At 47.4% G+C, this 13,020-nt stretch overlaps 1 long non-coding RNA gene across 2 annotated transcripts in view; it reads left to right on the top strand.

Annotated features, from left to right (window-relative positions):
• LOC149360339 (uncharacterized) overlaps window positions 1-13,020 on the top strand; it is a 47,986-nt gene that overhangs the window by 7,867 nt on the left and 27,099 nt on the right. Inside the window, exon 1 of one of the 2 annotated variants that reach the window (XR_016288828.1) lies at window positions 7,040-7,176. The exons of the other annotated variant lie outside the window; for it this stretch is intronic. This is a non-coding gene — a long non-coding RNA (uncharacterized LOC149360339). Of the gene's footprint in view, window positions 1-7,039; window positions 7,177-13,020 lie in introns of those variants that run through there. 2 annotated transcript variants of the gene reach the window in all.

Here is a 13,020-nt window from a genome sequence, read left to right as displayed (position 1 = left end):
CTCATTATAACAAGAGCTTCACAATCTGCCGTTGCAGAGCGTGGAGAAAGACAAACACAAAAACCGAACCTGCTATTCCGCTGTGTGAACCAACGAACAGAAAGCAAATGACATACGGTTTTCTGCTTTTGCCTACGCCATTCAGTGATGCTCCGTTTAATTTTTGAAGCAAAAAACAAGAAACTCGTCTGTAGAATATTGCGCAGCAGCTTTGAACATTACTGCGGGCAAAACACAGAAAGTAATTTGGCGTCTCATCATAACAAGAGCTTCACATTCCACCGTTGCACAGCGTGGAGAAAGATAAGCACAAAAACCGAACCTTCTATTCCTCTGTGTGAACCAACGCACACAAAGCAAATGACGTACAGATTTCTGCTTCCGCTTACGCCATTCAGTAATGCTCCGTTTAATTTTCGAAGCAAAAAACAAGAAGCTCGTCTGTAGAAAATTGCGCAGCAGCTTTGAACATTACTGCGGGCAAAACACAAAAAGTAATTTGGCGTCTCATTATAACAAGAGCTTCACATTCCACCGTTGCACAGCGTGGAGAAAGATAAGCACAAAAACCGAACCTTCTATTCCTCTGTGTGAACCAACGCACACAAAGCAAATGACGTACAGATTTCTGCTTCCGCTTACGCCATTCAGTAATGCTCCGTTTAATTTTCGAAGCAAAAAACAAGAAGCTCGTCTGTAGAAAATTGCGCAGCAGCTTTGAACATTACTGCGGGCAAAACACAGAAAGTAATTTGGCGTCTCATTATAACAAGAGCTTCACATTCCACCGTTGCACAGCGTGGAGAAAGATAAGCACAAAAACCGAACCTTCTATTCCTCTGTGTGAACCAACGCACACAAAGCAAATGACGTACAGATTTCTGCTTCCGCTTACGCCATTCAGTAATGCTCCGTTTAATTTTCGAAGCAAAAAACAAGAAGCTCGTCTGTAGAAAATTGCGCAGCAGCTTTGAACATTACTGCGGGCAAAACACAAAAAGTAATTTGGCGTCTCATCATAGCAAGAGCTTCACATTCCACCGTTGCACAGCGTGGAGAAAGACAAGCACAAAAACCGAACCTTCTATTCCTCTGTGTGAACCAACGCACACAAAGCAAATGACATACGGTTTTCTGCTTTTGCCTACGCCATTCAGTGATGCTCCGTTTAATTTTCGAAGCAAAAAACAAGAAGCTCGTCTGGCAAATATTGCGCAGCAGCTTTGAACGTTACTGCGGGCAAAACACAAAAAGTAATTTGGCGTCCCATCATAGCAAGAGCTTCACATTCCCCCGTTGCACAGCGTGGAGAAAGACAAGCACAAAAACCGAACCTGCTATCCCGCTGTGTGAACCAACGCACATAAAGCAAATGACGTACAGATTTCTGCTTCAGCCTACGCCATTCAATGACGCTGCGTTTAATTTTATTGTGAAAGCAATACTACGCCCGGTGTCGCCTCTTCGCGATACCGCAGCCTACCCTTCATGGTCGGTGGTCGGTCATGTGACTACTGACGTCATGTACCAGAGCGAGAGATGGGGCACCAAGTCGGCTCTTCAGCGCGCCGCAGCTAGAACTTCGCGGCCGGTCGACCACCTGCTAACGGCGGCACGCGATTGACGTCATACAAGTTGCAAGAGCTTGCAGGCCTTGCTGCGGTGATGGATGTGTAGCAGCGTGTGGTATGACGTCATCCACAGACATCCAGGCGCTATCGGGTGTAGAGAAAAGTAGCGCCTGCTCGCCAGTTCTTCGGTATAGCTATGGAGGACTTCGGACGCGAGTCAAGATTCTTGTGTTGTGTTACCGTTGAACCTGATGGAGACTACGGGTATCGAAGATGCTACAAGTTACAGCATATTGCTTTCGCAATTACCTAGGCTTAACCAAAGCTAAGCCCCAGCAATTTTTGAAGCGAGAAACAAGCATCTCGTCTGTCAAATATTGCGCAGCAGCTTTGAACGTTACTATGTGATAAACGCGTAAAGTTGTTTGGCGTCTCATCATAACAAGAGCTTAACATTCCGCCGTTGCAGAGCATTTAGAAGCTGTATAACATTCCTTTGTACTCTCTTGTACTCTTCTTTTGTATTCGGAAGCATTTGAGTGTTTTGCACATGGATTTTGTGACCTGTTTGCCTGTTTCATTTGTATTTTGAACGATCATGTTGGCATTGTGAAGAATATGTTCCGTTTTTGTCTATATTTCTGTAGAACCCACCCCTCATGTAATGCCCCTTTTTTGGGGGTCTTTAAAGTGCTGAAATAAACAAAAATAAATAAATAAATAAATAAATAAATAAATAACGGTGTATTTACGCACCTAAGAAGACTCTTAGAAACAAAGAACTTTACGACACTAACGACAAATGGGGGCACAAGCTTAGACGCGCCATGCGGCGAAGTAAGCGAGGGAAGCCTAGCCCGCGGCACCCTTCGAAAACGAGAGTTGCCGAAGTCAGGCAATAGTCAAGAAGCGAAATTTCCAAGCCTAGAATGCGCAATTCTGGTGAAGCTGCTTATTACAGCGTAGCGAGTAGAGAGTTAGAAAGCGTCTTCAAAGAAGCCAACTTTATGTTGGTGGAAGATAAAGAGGCGAAATGAGGTGTGTCGAAAAAGGGAGCTATGCGCAGTTGGACACAAATTTGAGATTACGACCAAACATGTCACAAGGTCGAAGGAACAGATACAGCGGAAGTTCAGGCGTCTCATTAAATGCATGAAGCCAAGGACATTCATCCCGCTGTCCATCGCGAAAAAGAAGAGGTTGAACGCAGAGGTACGTCAAAGCGCTACAGCGTCCGGGGTCGACAAGTACGCTCGAAGAGCAAAATTAACAGGACTTAGGCACTGCTGGCGGCTGCCCTGACCGAGAAGCGTTCAGAATGCGGCTAATGTCAACAAAGACCCGCTCTTGAATATTTTACTCTGATCATGCACACCTTATGCCAACCACGCAGCAGACGCAGGAAATGTGCCCTTAAAGGTACGTTGTCACACAAACGAAGCGTGTTGTTCGTTTCGTACCACCCCGGCACCTCTTACCAGCAGGAAATGTTGTTGGCTTGGGGTTCTTGCTTCTACCAAGTGAAAAATGTCTTGTTAAGCATTAAGGTAGCTACTGAACTCGGCGATGAGCGAAAAATATGGCGATGAAATGCTATGTTATTAAGAAGAAATTCCACTCCTTTGGTGTTAAACTTATTCCAAAGTTCAGTTTGACGATGCTAAGATCATGACTCGCACTGGCAATAAAGGGATTTGACGCTAAGCTTCATCTAAGGTGAAATAATATGAAAAAATTGGCGGGGCTTAGCTTTGGTTAAGCCTGGTAGATTGCGAAAGCAGGTGTATTATACTCCATATGCAGTGCCTCTAGTGGGAAGAGCGCGGCGCGCCGTGCCAAGCGGCCGCCGTTACCCGACGAGTCAAGTTGGCAGCCCGTCTATCGCTCCTGGTATGACGTCACGCTATACCATCACTGCCGCCTCTAGCGGGAGGAGCGCGGCGCGCCGTGCCAAGCGGCCGCCGTTACCCGACGATCCGAGTTGGTAGACCGTCTCTCGCTCCTGGTATGACATCACGCTGTGACGTCACTCTGCATGGTATGACGTCAAGGCTCGTGCGAAAGGTCAAACTTGCCAAGTGTCCGCCGTTACGAGAAAGGCAGTTCTTGGGAGTAGTATTGCTTTCGCAATGAAATGAATCTCAGTGTTTCAAGGCTTCTATTAACAAAATCAAGTGCTCCTTTCTACTTTAGTCTCTACAATGGGCTAGCAAGTGCGGTCCTGAAGAACTCTGAAAAGTTTTCTTTTCTTAGTATTCATTTTAAGGCATAATAATATGGTAATAATATCATTTTTAACTTCCCAATTATTCAGCCTTGTCTTCTCCTCAATTCTAGATCCTGAACAGAAAGCTGTTGTAGTCTTCATGTACACGAACTACATTAACTGCTTCATCGCTGACGGACCTTACCACAACGGAGAACGTGAGTACAATACACAGAATTTATTTCTTCTTTGTAGGGCATTGCTACTGCACTTTATTAAGATAAATAAACAAAATGGAGGCTTTGAACGGTACAAAGAAAATGCTCGGTTGAAGCCAAACACTCTTCAAACGCATTTCAAAGGCGCGAAAAAATGCGCAGACAGTACGAGCGTACATTTCTCAGTGACCTTTACTGCAAGGTGCTTTGCAGCGATGAAGAACACAAGCCATGCGAAGACATTATCTCTGTACATAAGATAAAGGAATTAATACAGGCTCCGCCTTCGTTCTTCTGCGCTCGCCTTTTAGAAAACCAGACGACTCGCTACTGCGGAAAGATAATGATGACCCGCTGGCTTTCACCTTTTCATGAACTGGCGCGCAAATCAAGGTGTAAATATAGCTTTCTACGACGTATCTCTGCTCACACGCACTTTGCTCCGCTGTCACGAAGTGAAGAAAATTATAACATCCCGCAACGCACAGATGTGGTATACCTGATTCCATGGGTTTTATGATGGTGGTCTACGCATAACATACACGGTTCACTTTGGACCAGGCTGTCTCAAGAAGATTTGATAAATATGCCAATTTACTCTGCCCTTCTCGTGGCACCTCGCTCACACGAGGTTAGGAATTATTGGAACCAAAAAGGTCATCCAGAGTTCTGAAACCATATTAGCATTGGCGTTCCTATAATTTATCGTTAATACAGGGATGTGCAGATACTGAATAGAATGTCTAGATTATATTGGGGCAAACATGTGATTAGTTATTTCAAAAAGAAAAAGGTTCACAGCGTTAGTTTGAGCGCATAGCTTGGGCAATCACATTTATGCTGCAAGCCCACTCCGCATGCTTTCCACGTTTTTAAGAGCGTACAACTAATCAACCTCTTTGCTGGTAACATTCCGTGACCAGCGACATGAATTGACATTAGAGAAATTGTGGACAAAAGCAATAAGAGGTAGTAAGCATGTGGTTCTGGTCACTAAATTCATTCTCAGGCCTGTGCAGAAAGGCTCATTGGAGTAAATAATTTATCCTGTTTGTATGAAGAATATTCCTACAAAGCGCGAAGACACCATGGTTTCAGACTGATTTGCTTGTATGTCCACTACTTACAGAATGCATGCTTTTCGTGTCGAAGGGAACAGTAGATGACGTGCCAGCAGAATGCATCGAGCAGTTGGAAGACATCTGCGGCGTTACAGTCAACGAATACAGCCGAGATCTCTGCCCTGATGAATAGAAGGAGTAATCCGATTTCAGCCTAAACCTATATGCTAGCTTAATAATGTTGTCGTGCCAGCAGAATCTTTAGCTTTGTGGAGGAATAACACTGCACAGGCACTTTTTTGTAAAGGCGTGGGATGTCACTGCAGGGCTTGAATTGTGTGGTTTAAAATGTGCACCGGTAACTGACACCATGGAAGCTATGTTTGGCTTTCTGGGGAATGTTGAGGCAAATAAAGAAGTCATCAGCACATAATTGTAGCCGCATTCAGTGCAAAATAAGAAAATCATCCAAAAGAGAAGCGAACAAATGAAAAACGTCAAGGTAAAATCAATGGCAAAATTCATATGTATTCTAAAGGCAGTACAGACTACCTCCTCCCCCACCAGCCCCCTCCCCCCCCCCCCCCCCCCCGAAATAAAACAGAAAGTGCCGCAGCAGCGTTGAAAGGGGTCGTGAAATGTTTTCCGGAAATTTTGAACGATGAGTGTATTTGGAATCGTGACCCTTCATTCTATGGTATACCTTGGTTGGTTACATCGTCCGGGTTGATTGAATAGAGAAAAAAACTAAATTTTGGTTTCCCAGCGCGCGTCCCCCTCAACTCACAGCAAACGTGATCTTAAGGAGCTCATCAGAGGCTTCTGTCGTCAACACAACATGGCGGCTTAGCGAGGCCTGTTGAGCCATAGTTGACCGAGGTCACACCACCATACTGACTCGAATGAGGCGTCACAATTACGTCATGCCAGGTAATTGAAAAATGACCGATCTTCTCGAGCTGCACCGTCGCCTGCTCAGAACGGAGTCTGCTAGCTGTTAAGCTGACACATGTGCGAAAACTAGGCCGGCGCGCCGCACCAGGCCGGCGCGCCGCACCAGTCGCCACTTGCGACTGGTGCGGCGATGCTTGCCAACAGCATCGTCTCACAACAAAAAATATGGTCATTTTTGCGGTGCGCTGGGCAGCTGAGCTAGCGGGCGCCAGGCGCGCGAGACGGACCGCAACGGCCGGACAGCGGCAGCTGAGCGGCGGCTGTGGCAAGACATTTGCTCGTATTACAGTTGCTGCTTCTACCAGCAACTCGGCATTGTTCAACGATCCTCAATAATGATCTATTTTCCATACTTCTTGCTCCTAGAGTTTATTATTTACGCTAAGAACAATCGTTAGCTCATTTTTATGACGCCAGCAAACTGGATCTGCAGGCTTGCCGGCTGGCCTGCAGGCTCAATGTATTTCACATTCAGACCAGAAAAGACGAAACAGCCATGCTATCAGAAAGGCTACCTGCTATATTCGAGCATTAACAGCATGCCGAGCGTGCCGAGCGCATCGATACCGCAGCTGAGGGAGTTTCGGAACTGGTCAGCGCTGTAAAAGCTAGTACTCTCGTCACCTTTTAACTCTGAACCTGTCCCATAATAAAATAAAGATATGCTTCAACAACGGAGCTAGCAACTGCCAGCTATGCGAGCGGCGACCAGGCAGCAAATAAAACGGCCAGGGGTTGAAATTTGCTTGTATCGCAGTATTCAATACTGCCAGCAACTCGGCATTGGCCAACGATCTTCAAAAATAATTTATTTTTGGCATTAATCTATCCGAGGGCTTGTTACGAACGCAAATACTAGCTTGCTTTCTGACGCCGGCGGTTGACAGGCTGGCCCCGAGAAACGCGCCCCAACGTCATTATGACGCTGGCGCTCTGCGCGCTTGCATCGTGCCGCTTGTCAGTGTGACGCGCCGCGTGCGGCCTGTCATTGTTGGGCGCAGGCGGCGAGCTGCTGTCGGTGGTTTTAAAAACGTTCGCAACGGCGCGTCGCGCGCCCTGCAAGTACCAGTCATGCCGAGAGCCCGCGACACCTCTGCCTGTGGGAGCCCGGACCATGAACCTTCGGAACCCGACGTGAAATCGAGTCCTCCTCTCCAACGCAAGGGGTGGGTTCACTCGCAGCCCTATCAGCAAATTATGCCTAACCCTCTTCACGCTTCTGGAAAGCATTTTTCTGCAGCGAAGAACAGAAGATCGGAGCCGATGCGCGCCGCGATAGCTGACTCGTTCGTATCGAGTCCATGTAAACAGAAAGTCGTACAGATGGGCTGACCGTGCTCAGCTCGATTCTCTGACTCAAACCACCGCTGTCAAGAAACATCACCTAGATAGGTTCACGTAAGCAAGGCTATATGAGCCGCTGGTAATGAAGCCACAGAGGATGGAGAAGCGGAACCGAAACCGAAACAAGTCCTAGGTCAGTGATTGATGTGACCCCGCGCTGCAGCTTAACGGAATACAATTACGTGTGCAAATAATTGGAAAACTTTGTTTCACTTTCTAAATTTTTAATAAAGCTATTATTTTAGGGCAAACGAAAGCTAAAGATCTCTCTACGTTTCTAAAGATCTTGAGATGACATAGTCGAGTAATGCGCGTGCTGGCCAACGGCATCGCATGGTCGTTTCAGAGCGTAAAAAGGCAACGATTTCTAACTGGCTTTATTAAATGCAGACTCAATATTGAGCCGAAATATTTCGGAATTAGCATGTCTAATGTTATGGAAGCAGTAAAAAATAAAACCGGGCAGCTTCATTTTTTCTCACAACCCCTTTAAAGGTGATCGCAAAAAGAAAGCGAACGGTTCTGAAAAACGCCATATAAAACTAATGACAATTCCTTGCGCGAAAACCATGAACTCCGGCTGGACACAAAAAAACAACTACACAAAACGCATGGGAAGGATTATTTTTCGCAAAAGTCGGTTATTACGTCATTTAGGAATGGTGCTATTACATTTGCGGATGGATTAGATAATTCGTTTTCCGATGAAACAACCCATTACTATGCACTCGAACTGTATCTGTCAAGTTCTGCAAAATTGCTCGCCGTGAGATTCCGCTGGACACTCTGTCGTTTAAGCGATCACGCTTATGATTAAATCCCCTGATTCAACCCGTTGGAAGGAATGTCATGGATTAGAAGCTTAAACGTGCAAAGAAACTGTGACTGCTTTGTACTCTAAAGCTGTCTTTGTAAGGCGGAGGGAAGGGTGCGGCGGATGTATCAATGTTGTGCTGACCGATTAATGGCTAATTTCAGATAGGTGGCCTTCCAAGATTCCGAAGTTCTGCGACCCTTTAATTGCAGATAATGTTTCTAGGCAGCTAAAAAAATGCGTAAACAAGTATGAAGGGTTTATTCCTGATATAAGGGGCAATGCACAAATAACGGAATAGGTTGGAGGTAACGCTGTAACGTTCTCGTTTCCACAACAGGCGAAGGTGGTGAGTTCTCACTATAAAGCCCTGACCAGTTGCAACGGCGCCGAAAATATTCATCACAGCGGACCATGTCAATTTTACTTAGCCTAACGACGGCTAACGTAGAATTGGTTTCCATAGACCACCTCTACTGAACCCTGTAATGTATCGTTGAAGAATTAAAAGACAACGTATCTCGAAGGTGACGTTATTTAAAATTATTATTGTACTCTGCGATTTCGCTGAACAGATGAAGAGGCAATCTGCGACGCTGGTGCCGGGCTGCAGGTCTTGGTGTCAGCGGGAAATGTGGCTGGAGGAGGCGTGGTGGTGGTGGTGGTGGTGAAAACTTTTAATTACTGAAATAGAGTTTGGGAGCCACAGAGTGGCCACGCTACATGGTCGGCGTCCCTAGTCCGGGACACCGCATGACAATGCCCCGTCTCTAGCCCGTTTCACCAGAGCCCTTTGGGACTCAAGCGAGGAGCAGTTGAGAAGGGCAGTCTCCCATGCCTCTCTGGAAGGGGTAGGGGAAGGGGGGAGGTGGGGATTTTGAGTACATGCCCACACCATGTGGAAGATATCACAGGTCTCCCCACAGTGTGGGCATCGTCCATCCGTGTTAGGATCGTAATGCTTTAAGATTGCAGGACAGAGTAGAGTACCTGTCTGCAGGCGCCTTAAAGTTCGCTCCTCCGTCTTACTCAGCCCCTTTGCAGGGGCCGGGAAAAGACGGTGGATGTCGCTATAATGCGTTATAATTTCCTTGAATCGCAGCAGCGGCTGGTTAGTCTCCGAGCCAGAAGAGCTGGGATGAGGAGCCCGGTGAGTAAGCGCTCGGGCAGCCGCGTCAGCGGCCTCATTGCCTCGTAAGCCCTGGTGGCCAGGAGCCCAAATGATTCTTTTGGGTGTTCGATCAGTGGCAGTCCGTCTTAGAATGCAAGCAGCTAAGGGGGAGATCTCCCCTGCCAAGTAAGGATCACATGCTTTTCGGGAGTCCGTAATGATGATTCTCGAATTGGCGTGGGCGGCAGCAAGCGCTATCGCTACTTCCTCGGCTCGCATTGAATTCGGGGCTCGAAAAGAGAGTCCATCAACGTGCATTTCCTGGTGAACGACAGCGGCCGTGTAAAATCCCGTGGCCGATGGGCCTGCTACGTCTACATAATATACACCGGGTCGGGAGCCGTGTTGTCTCTCAAGAGCCCGAGCCCGCGCTTGTCGCCTGTTTACGTGCATGTCGGTGTCCATGTTACGGGGGAGCGGGGAGACCTAGAGCACGGCGGCACCGGCGGCGGCGACGAACGCAGGCGGCGGCGACGCGTCTATGGGCCCAAAGGTCTTGGCGTCCCTTATAGCGTGGAGTTGGCTAGGAGTGGACGCTGCGGCGACGACGAAAGCTGCCGGCTGCGCCGCGGCCGTTGATCCGGAGCTCCCAGCGTCGCTCACAGCACTGGTTGCGACAAGACTGCACGGTGACGTATCGTCGCCAGATGTGACGATGACCCCGCAAAGCAAACCCTTGAGCCAATCAGGCTGAACACACGCTTCCGCACGCCCTCTCGGTATCACTACGGACAAACGCTACTACATTTTTATAGTTAGTTATGGTCAGAACGCACTAGTTTTTGGGTGTGAACAAGGGTGCCAGAAAATGATGCGAGTATATATTTTTGAGTATTGCGCATGCCTGTAAAAGGTTGCTGCTGGTTTCGCTCACGGAAATAATTCAGTTGTATAACTTCCTCTTAGCCGTCAATAAACTTTCAACTTGAACTTCACTTAAAGTTTTATGCTCGAAACCAAATGACAAACTAGCGTTATTCATAAGCGCAGGGCTCTTTTAGGCAACATTTTCGACGGCGAAACACCAGCCTGTAGCTTGTCTCTCCGGTATATTCAGGACCAGTATACAGTGTTGACTTTCCCCATTTTACATTGTGACACTGGAAGTGTTTATTTTTTTTAACCTTCATTGTTCTCGGCATACCTTGTCGTGGTGCACCATTGGCCTGATGAATCAGATCGTCAAATTACCATTTGTGGCTTCGTCTTGGAAAGTACCGGTTGTACTGTGACGGATACGACGCAAAACGTCTGACCACCGTCAGTCTCCGTAGCTTCCACTTCTGTCCTTCTTTTTGATATTCCTCTTTGAAATCTCTGGGGGACATAACAGCTGCGGAGCGCTGCACCCAAGGTTGCACTTATGACTGCCTAGCCGCAAAATGTTGTGGAGCCAAACATTCTTAGCGCATTCGTTAGATGGCAGTCCTTGCTAACATACTGCGGAGACTCTGGGAGCATTCGAGTTGTGACAAGTCGCGCAAAGGTTTTAGATATTCTCGAAAAATCCGCAAAGGACATGGCAGAAACGGAAACGCAGCCTACCTGGGAACGGGATGGAGCGTTTACCGCAGAAGTTATTCCAGAGACTTTCTTTTTCATTCTCCATGACAATATGCGAAAGTAGGCCACGAATGTGACTCTGAGCGACGACTCTCGCAGAGGGGTTCTTAGGACAGCGGCGACACGGAATTCCGCAACACACATTAATAAACCCTTTCAATATACCTCTTTCATGCCTATACGCGTGGACATAAAAGAAATAAGTGCAAACAGGATTCAAACAAATGTCAGCAATGTGCAATGTTTACTTCTCTCATATGCAAGGCGCTTAAACTGCGCGATAATCTTCAAGAAGAAAATTCGCATTCTTTGCAATAACTACTCTCCCCGCTTCTAATGGATAAATGAGGCCAGGGAAGCACTGGGTGAAATATTTTTACTACTCATCCGAGATTTGGTCCCTTCTTTTTCTCTTTATCAAGGCCTTCATATATTGCCCATTTTCTGCTCATCAAATTTTTAGAGCCCTGCGACGCGCCCAAAAGCCCCTAAGCTTTTTGGCTTTTGTTAGTATAAGGCTCTGTGCTTACGTCTTCAGCCAGGGTAGGTACCCAAAAGATGTATCAGACTTAGCATTCCAAAATATTTCTACTGAAAAGGCTTTAGACGATAGCGTGTTTTACTTTTCTCTTCTCTTTTCTTCCTACTGACGTGCTTTCCGCGTGCCAGTATATATATTGAGGCATGTACCGTCCTCGCAGCGCAGGTAAGCTTGCAGGCCACATTGTTGTAGAGAAATTTAGCTCTCTCGAGAATCGAGCGGCTAGCAGTGCATAAGCGTGAAACCAATCTAAATCCCCTGCTTTCGACAAGCACACCGAAATTTCAACGATTGATTGAATACAAACATCTTTATTTTTTTCAATATTCTCAGAATATGTGGGTGGGCCGCCTAGTCCGGCAGTCCACTGGCTGCTGCTGCTGCGCTGGCCCTCCCCACCAGCCAGTGCTGACGGTCAGGGTCATCGCTGAGCAGCACAGCCTCCCATTGCTCCTCTGAGGGATTGGGAAACGCAAAGGCTATCACGCGCATGGTCGAGCGTCCAAACTGACCAGAGCGCCAGCCATTCTCAACATTCCTCAGTGTCGGGCGCCCCTGGCAGCACATGTAACAAGTGGAGGCGGGCTAGTTGCTGGTTGACAACGGAGTTCATATTACAACCGCGCAAAACGGCGCCCAAAAAGCTTCCGTGCATGTGCATTATGGTGCAGGGAAGTGGGAAAAAGAATAAGTGCAGCCCTAAGCACGTAGACAGGTTCGTTCCCTGCAAAACTTGGGTGGTGTACCAAATACCCCTCACATGTGGGAATTGCTACATAGGGCAAACTGGACGTTGCCTCAATGTTACGCTTCAGGACCGTCGCGCAGCCGTTGAATCATTGGCGAGGGGTGGGGAACTGGCAGAATGTCGCCATTGTCGTAACTGCACGCCCAGGTTCCGCGGCACAATTTTCTTGAAAGAATTAACGACCCAGCTTAGCAGGGAAATTTCCGAAGCCTACTGCATAAAAAAAGAACATGACCGTTTCATGAGCTGCACTTCAGTATCGTTATCCAAGAAGGAATTCAACTATCTAAATGCTAACTTGTGCCACATGCGCCCACGTGCCTCTATGATGTGACGGTGTCTTCTGTTTATGAGGTGTGATTACGAATCTTGTATAAATGTTGTTTTTCTTGGAGTAAACCTTAGTTGAAGTTCAGCGTCTTGTCCTGTGCTTTCCACTCTTCGTCCCTCGTCGTACGCACTCCATTGCCCCTGGAGGCCGCAACTGCAAGTTACGGCGTCACACACTCCCCAATATCCGCTCAGCAGCTTGGAAGGCCGCTCCCAGTGAAGATCGAGGGACCGTGGTCGTAGTAACGATTGACGTTTTTACCACGCCATATTACATTTCTGAAGGCAACTAAAACGTCTTGCTGTCGGATGCAACGAGAGCCGGTTATATTTCAGATGCAATGTTCGATACTCACCTACACGATGTCGAACTCCAAGTTGCTATTGACCCTTTAAAAGAGCAGCGCCATTCATCGCGCGCGGGTATCTAGTACGGCGCGGCTTCCAAGTAACCAGTGTGTTCAGCGAATTTCCGCATGTCCGAACTGCTGTTCACGAA

Source organism: Amblyomma mixtum, chromosome 2, assembly GCF_055824585.1.
Source record: "Amblyomma mixtum isolate Tamu chromosome 2, ASM5582458v1, whole genome shotgun sequence".
Taxonomy (NCBI): domain Eukaryota; kingdom Metazoa; phylum Arthropoda; class Arachnida; order Ixodida; family Ixodidae; genus Amblyomma; species Amblyomma mixtum.
The sequence above is the reverse complement of the archived record's forward strand: the minus strand, read 5'-3'. Positions and strand labels throughout refer to the sequence as shown.